General features: G+C 54.3%; 1 protein-coding gene across 1 annotated transcript in view; it reads right to left on the reverse strand.

The window, feature by feature from the left end:
• JUP (junction plakoglobin) overlaps window positions 1-7,130 on the reverse strand; it is a 32,176-nt gene extending 25,046 nt beyond the window's left edge. Inside the window, exon 1 of the mRNA XM_023204122.1 lies at window positions 6,891-7,130. The gene's annotated coding sequence lies outside the window, so the exon portion shown is untranslated. The remainder of the gene's footprint in view (window positions 1-6,890) is intronic.
• Between the last annotated feature and the right edge of the window lie 642 nt (window positions 7,131-7,772).

Raw genomic sequence — 7,772 nt, forward strand, 5'->3', positions numbered from 1 at the left:
ACTCAGGAGGCTGAGGCAGGAGAATCACTTGAAACCGGAAGGCAGAGGTTGCAGTGAGCTGAGATGGTGCCACTGTACTCCAGCCTGGGCAACAAGAGCAAAACTCCATCTCAAAAAAATAAAAAAGAAAGAAAAAAAGAAAAGAAAAGAGGAAGAGACCTATGAAACTTAATGAAAGTTGCCGTTTAGGATTATGGGCAATTTTTTTCTTTTCTCTTAAACTTTTCTAAACTTCCCAATTTTTTTTTACAATGATCAGATATTACTTTTTTCATTTTCTTTTTCTTTTTTGAGACAAGGTCTCACTCTGTTGCCCAAGCTGGAGTACAGTGGCACAATCATGGCTCACTGCAGCCTTGAACTGCTGGGCTCAAGCAATCCTTCCACCTCAGCCTCCCAAGTAGCTAGGACCACAGGCACATACCACCATGCTCTAATTTTTTTTTTTTTTTTAAGAGATGGGGTCTTGCTGTATTGCACAGGCTGGCAGGCTGGTCTCAAAGTCCTAGCCTCAAGCAATCCTCCTGCCTCAACCTTCAGAGTGGTTGGGATTACAGGCGTAAGCCACTGCCCCAGCCAGATGTTACTTTCTCAATCAAGGGAGAGGAGGAGTCTCCCCTAAATAAGCAGCTTATTGATTGCCAAGCCCCTGTCCCAACTCTGCTCTGGTCCCTGCCACTGTCTTCATAGTAGAGAAAGACACAGAAAGCTGAGCTTCAGCTGGGCATGGTGGCTCATGCCCATAATCCCAGCACTTTGGGAGGCTGAGGTGGGACAAATGCTTGAGCTCAGGAGTTCAAGACCAGCCTGCGCAACACAGCAAGATCCTGTCTCTACACAAAACTTTAAAAATTAGCTGGGCATGGTGGTGCACACCTGTGGACCCAGATACTTGGGAGGCTGGGCAGGAGGACTGCTTGAGCCCAGGAGTTCCAGGATGCAGTGAGCTGTGATCACGTCACTGCACTCTAGCCTAAGGGACAGAGTGAGTCCCTACCTCAAAAAAAGGAAAGAAGGCCGGACCCAGTGGCTCACGCCTGTAATCCCAGCACTTTGGGAGGCTGAGGTGGGTGGATCACTTGAGCAGGAATTCAAGACCAGCCTGGCCAACATGGTGAAACTCCTGTCTCTACTAAAAATACAAAACTTAACTGGGCATGGTGGTGCGTGCCTGTAGTCCCAGCTACTTAGGAGGATGAGGCAGGAGAATTGTTTGAACCCGGGAGGCAGAGGTTGCAGTGAGCTGAGACTGCATCACTGTACTCCAGCCTGGGAGACAGAACAAGACTCCATCTCAAAAACCAAACCAAAAAAAAAGGAAAGAAAAGAGGAGAGGAGAAGAGAGAAGGAAAGAAAGCTGAGTGCCAATAGTGGTGACTCACGCCTGTAATCCCAGCACTTTGGGAGGCTGAGGTGAGTGGATCACCTGAGGTCGGGAGTTCAAGACCAGCCTGACCAATATGGTTGAAACCCTATCTCTACTACAAATACAAAAATTAGCTGGGCATAGTGGCAGGCGCTTGTAGTCTCAGCTACGCAGGAGGCTGAGACAGGAGAATCACCTGAACCCGGGACATGGAGGTTGCAGTGAGCCAAGATTGCGCCACTACACTCCAGTTGGGTGACAGAGTGAGAGACTCCGATTCAAAAAAAAAAGAATGAACGAAAGAATGAAAGAAATAACGAAAGAAAGCAAGAAAGCAAGAAGGCTGAGCTTCCTGCCCTACTGGCCCCAAAGGCCAAGATGCCAGGAGGCTGAGCAAGGGGAGTGGTCCACGAGCTTTCCCTCCAGGCCTGGCAGAGGAAGTTGCTTCACAATGAGGTATTCCATGTCCCCAGACAACCATGTCCCAGGAGAGGCCGCTCAGTGTCACTTTCAGGAACACAAGCCCTGGTGGCCTGCCCAGCCACACTGCTTTTCCTCTTCACAGGGGTCACGGGACCAGCTCACAGATGGCTTTCCCTCTCACTGCCAGCTCGCTCTTCTCCCAAAACATACAAGATGAAGAGTCTCCCCAAAGGGCAGCGATTCCAGCCTGGCCTCCCTGCTGGACAGGATGGCCCTCATCAGAGAAGAGTCAATGCTGAGCCTCCACCTCTGCCTCTTACTTCTCAACTCAAGATCTCATCTTTAGCAGGCAGAAAGCCCTTCCTCCTGTCTAGACTGCATCCCTTCAAGTCCCTTCAGTAAGTGCACCGTGCGGTAGCTCTCATGTCCTCGGGGGAGATGGAAAACTGCAACCTCCTGCCCTCTTTGTTGTAGTCAGTGGGATGGGGTTCATTGTTTTCTTCTCGGTCTCAAGTCCCATTAGCCTTCTCCACAATCAATAATCCCCTTGCCTGGGGTCCCCGCCTGCCCTCAGGGGATCCAGAAGCGCTGTAGTGACAGGCTCAGTACTCCGGCTGCACCATCACATAAAGAGAACCCATTTCCCAGACCCCAAATCCAGGCCCATTCTGGTGTTAGATGTCCAGCTGGCAGAGACGCCAGAACCAGGCAGATCTGGAGGACAATCTGACACCAGCTCCTCCCTAGAGGGCCAAGGCTCTGGCTGACAGGCAGCACACATGACCCCCACCTCCATCACCAGAAAGGCCCTCTCAGCAGCTGCCTATCTCAGGTCTCTTGGGCTTCAGAGCGGAGGACAGCCAGTTCCCCATCAAGAGCAGCCTGGCAGCACTGCCTGGTCCACTCCAGCAGGACATTAGCCCAGGCCTAAATTGGACTCTCGTTTCTCGCCACTCCCCACAGGGCAGCACCCTTTATCTTGGCATAGCCCCAGCCACCAGCAAAGCAGGCAAATCCCACTTCCTACACATGAACAAGCCCAAAACAGCCATGGTTCTACCTAACTCAAGCTAGGAGGCAGCACAGCTTTGACCCCTGCCTCCTCTTTCCCTCTCAACGTCTCCCCAACACTCACCACACAGCCCTGGCTTGGGGAGAAGCCTCCTCCACCGGAAACTAAAAATCAAGCCACTGGGGAGATTTCAGAGGGCTGGTGGCCAGGACAGGTATCACCCTCACCTACCAAAGCTGCCCTACATTCACCACTCACGCATGCCTTTATGGGCCCTTCTGAATCATCCTCTCCCCAATCAGGCAGAGGCTCTCGAAAGGGGGTGCAGAAAAATCCTTTCCACTCACATCTATAATCCCAGCGCTTTGGGAGGCTGAGGCGGGCGGATCTCCTGAGGTCAGGAGTTCGAGACTATCCTGGCCAACATGGTGAAACCCCATCTCCACTAAAAATACAAAAATTAGCCCGGTGTGGTGGTACATACCTGTAATCCCAGCTACTCGGGAGGCTGAAAGAGAAGAATCCCTTGAACCCAGGAGGTGGAGGTTGCAGTGAGCAGAGATCATGCCACTGCACTCCAGCCTGGGTGGCGGAGCGAGACTCCATCTCAAAAAAAAATCCCTTCCAGAGCTGCATGAGGCAATGCAGCAGGATGGGTTCTGGACTTAGAATCAGAGGACCAAAACGCCAGTCTTGGTGCTGCTTGGGTCTTGCTGTACAACCCTGGGGAAATCACTTAAGTTCCTTGAGTTTCAATTTCCTCATCTGTAGAATGGGGAAAATGATACCCGTTTTTTTTTTTTTTTTTTTTTTGAGTCAGGGACTCACTCGGTTGCCCAGGCTGGAATACAGTGACACAGCTCACTGCAGCCTTGACCTCCTTGGGCTCAGGTAATGCTCCCACCTCAACCTTTCCAGTAGCTGGGACCACAGGCATGCACCACCATGCCTGGCTAATTTTTCTATTTTTTGTAGAGACAGGGTTTCACCATGTTGCCCAGGCTGGTCTGGAATTCCTGGGCTCAATCAAGCAATCCGCCCTTCTGGGCCTCCTAATGTGCTGGGATTACAGGTTTGAGCCATCCAGCCTATTCAACCATAAGGATTAAGTAAGAATAGTTAATGAAAGTGCTTGGTTTGGACCAGGTGAGGTGGCTCACACCTGTAATCCCAGCACTTTGGGAGGCCGAGGCAGGCGAATCACAGGGTCAGTAGATCAAGACCAGCCTGCGCAACATAGTGAAACCCCATCTCTACTAAAAATACAAAAATTAGCCGGGCGTGGGGGCGCGCCCCTGTAATCCCAGCTACTCAGGAGGCTGAGGCAGGAGAATCGCTTGAACCCGGGAGGCGGTGGCTGCAGTGAGCCTAGGTGATAGAGTGAGACTCTACCACAAAAAAAAAAAAAAAAAAAAAAAGAAAGTTCTTGGTTTCTGTAAAGTCTGACCTTGATCTTGAGTTACCATTTGTCAAGTACTTACCTGGTAGATAGGTGTTAGCATTCCCATTTCGCCAAAGAAGTCACTGAGACTCAGGCAATGTAATGAGAGACAGAGCTGGGTCTCAAACCCAGCTCAGTTCAAGCCCAAAGCCCTGTGCTCAGAACTGCCCCACGGTCCCATCTCTCCAAATAAACAGTCCTTCTGTAGACTAGTCAATTGACCAATCTCATTCTAAGGTGGCTCCAGGAAGGGAAAAAGGTTGGCAGCCCTAGCCCGACCTTTTTCATTCCTATACACTGCATTCTCAAAGCCTCAGCCCTGGCAGCCCAGAGGTTCCAGAGGGAATGGAGTGGAGCCAGGGTGCAAAGGAGGGGTGGAGTGGGGGTGGGAGGGCTCAAGTCACCCAAGCTGGGGCTTGATCTAGCAAGAAATGACTAATTGGGTCCTACCTTCTCCTCCTCCGCGTCCCCCAGTCCAGTCAGTGGCCAGTTTTCACCAGGCACCTCCTAGTAGTACTTCCTCAGTATTATCTTTTCATCACAGCCACAAACCAGATTAGCTAAACTAATCATTTAGCCAACATAATTACAATGCCCTCCCCTCCTCCACCTTGGCAGGGAGAAGAGGGAAAGCAGGTTATTTTTGCCCAAACTCCGTGCTCCTGTTGCTCCCCAGAGGTGAACCTCCCCCCTCCTCCAGCAGAAAAGGATCTGAGTTCCCACACTGACTTCCCCCTAGCCCCGGGCTGAGCGTGATCCCCACCCAGGATAAAGGGGCTGAGTCTGAGCCCCCAGCCTCACTCCCCCATCTACAACAAAGAAAGAGGTGGTAGGCTCTTCCCCTCCAAGCACCCTCCATCCCCGCTCCCCGCAATCTTTCTCCCACCCCCAGTACTGAGAGAGAACCCAACTGTGGTATTCTCTCTCTGTTCCCCAAGGAGGCTGGGCTCCAAATCCTGCAAAAAGACCACACTTCAGATTTTTTTTTAAACCGGGGTAGAAAGCCTGGTCAAGATCCCCAATTCCGGAGGGTAGGGGGGGGGTCTCAGGAAATTGGGACCAGGGAAGTCGGGGGCCCGACGCAGCTCTGCCTGAGGGAGTCTAGCATTGAAGAAACCTTCCCCCAAAAAGCCTTCCTCCGGTCTCACTTTCCCTGTCAAATTCTTTCAGGAAAGGGGGTGGGAAAGGTCTGTGCAGGCCTCCAGAAAGCATGCACCTTCATAATTCAGAAATCAAATGGAAGGCAAGTCCCACAGCCTCATGCTCTTTTGCCTCAATTACCAGCCAGCTAAGTAATGTGGGGGATGGGGTAGAGGAAAAAAAAAAAAAAAAGAAAAACCCCCCCCCCCCCCCTTCCCCGGTTTGGCCAGCCCTGCCCCACCCCCATTCCTGGGGAGGGGGCAGAGCTTGAGAGAGAGAGCCACTTACGCAGGCCTCGTCTGAGGGGGTGTGCTGGTCCCCGGAGGCAGGAAGAGAAGGAAGAAGCTGCTTCCCCTCTCAGCACTTTCCACCCCCTACTCCGGCCCCCACCTCAGGCCCCTGAGGCCTAGCGAAGAGGATGGAGGTGGGGGCAGGGAAGACAGGGTCGGAGCGCAGGCACCCGCCCAGGTTCAGCCAGGGGCCGGCTGGGGGAAGGGGCTTTGCACCAAGAAGGACCCCCTAAGCCTAAAGGAAGTTTTGGGCAAGGAGACGGGAAAACCCCCAGATAAAGCTGCTGTGAATACTTCCTCCTGCAAAGTTTGTTTTGGGTGATTTTTCCAACAATAAGAGGTTAGAGAAGAAGACGGGTCCTGTTCCCCTACCAACACTCTAGCAGCCACAGCTACTGGAAACTGGGCCAGGTGACCCTGAATTCTTCATCCGTGCACAGACCCCACCCCCCAGACCCCAGGGGGAGCCACGGATGCCAGACACACCAGCTGGACACTGGGTCGAGCCCTGCACCCACCACTGTCACTCCATCCTACCTCCGCTAAAGAAGCCAGAGCCCGGCTCCCACCGGAGTGGAGGGAGGCGCGGCAGGTAGTATGGACGAGGCTCTGGGAGCTGGAGGGCAGGGCCTCCGGACTCCGTGCGCTCACCTGCTCGGCAGGTGGGGCCAGCGTCGCTGGGAAAATGTGTGCTCGGCCCCCACAGTTGGGCAAGCTGGGCGCAGACAATAGGGCCCCACCCAGGCCTGGGGGAGTAGGGAGGGAGGGAAAGCGAGGATGACGCGTGGGGTGGGGTGAGGGTGGCCCCAGAGACCAGCGGCAGCAAGTTTCCCAAACGGTAAATTCCTGACTGCAGCGTGAGCCCTGGGACGCAGTCAAAGCAGGGCAAAGTCTCCCCCAGCAGCTCAGGGCGAGAGTCAGGGACGCGGCGTCGGGCGAGGGGCGCGGGCCCCGGGGGAGGCACGACTCCGGAGGCACCTGTCCGGATCCCTCCCGCCTTGCTCAGATCTCTGGTTCACGGAGCTCCCAGGCGCGCTCCGCCCAAACCGCGCGACCCCCAGGTCGCCGCGCCCAGGACCCCAGCGCGCCCCCTGCCGCCGGTGCAGGGTGGCGCTCCATGGCACCCGCCTTCACCTGCCCAGAGACGGCAGGGACCGGCCTCGCGGGCGCTCGCCACCCCTTCTCTCCCCAGCGATACCTGCTCCCGATCGCCCGCACCTGAGTATGGGGCCTGGCCGGGCCGGGTCGGGGTCGGGCCGGGGTGGGAGCCCGCGCGGACAGCGAACTGAGCTCGGCGCGGTCGGGCGGCGGCTGCTCCGGACTCTGGCCAAGGCAGCAACTCAGTAACCGAACAAAAGGCAAAGAGACCTGACAGCCAAGCCACGCCCCTCGCCACCTCGAAGCTCCGCCCCTGGGGGAGACGCCCACCCTCTGGTGCGAGCTCACTGGCTGTCTCGCCTGACTGTCCCGTCGAGGGGCGGAGCCTCGCCTCCAGTCCTCTTCCACGGCCGCCTCTGTTTATCCGCTTGCCATTGGCCCCAGGGACTGCCAGTCGGCTCTAGGGATGGACTCTAACTTGAGGTCTCATCCTAATACTGCACCTATTGGCAGATAGAAAGTTACTCCCTCCTGATTGGACAAGGGACTGTCAGTAAGACTAAGGAAAAAACCAATGGAAGAGATGGGGTGTGTCTTGCCCCACCCTTGCTCTGAGCAGGTGAGACTCATTACTCTCCCCTTCCCCCTACCTGTCCAACAGGTAAGTCAGGGGATACTAAGGGAAGGGACAGACGCCTTCACCGGCCAGCCAACTCAGCGTCAGGCATGATGCTTCTTTGGGCTTATTCATCCTTGCCCCAAAGTAGTAATCACATATTTGTATAGCATTTCATAGGCTTTGTGCTGGGTTGGGATTTTTTTCCCCCAAAGATGGAGTACTCCTGGGATTTAGAATTAGAAGGCCAGGGTTTGTGTTCTCCCACTTAGTACGATCTTAGGCAAGTTACTTCACCCTGTTTCTCCTCATCTGTAAACTGGATACATTAGCCTATCTACCTCACTGGAGTATGTGGGGATTAAATGAAGTCAGGTTTATGAAAG

Source organism: Piliocolobus tephrosceles, chromosome 16 (genome assembly GCF_002776525.5).
Source record: "Piliocolobus tephrosceles isolate RC106 chromosome 16, ASM277652v3, whole genome shotgun sequence".
NCBI classification, from domain to species: domain Eukaryota; kingdom Metazoa; phylum Chordata; class Mammalia; order Primates; family Cercopithecidae; genus Piliocolobus; species Piliocolobus tephrosceles.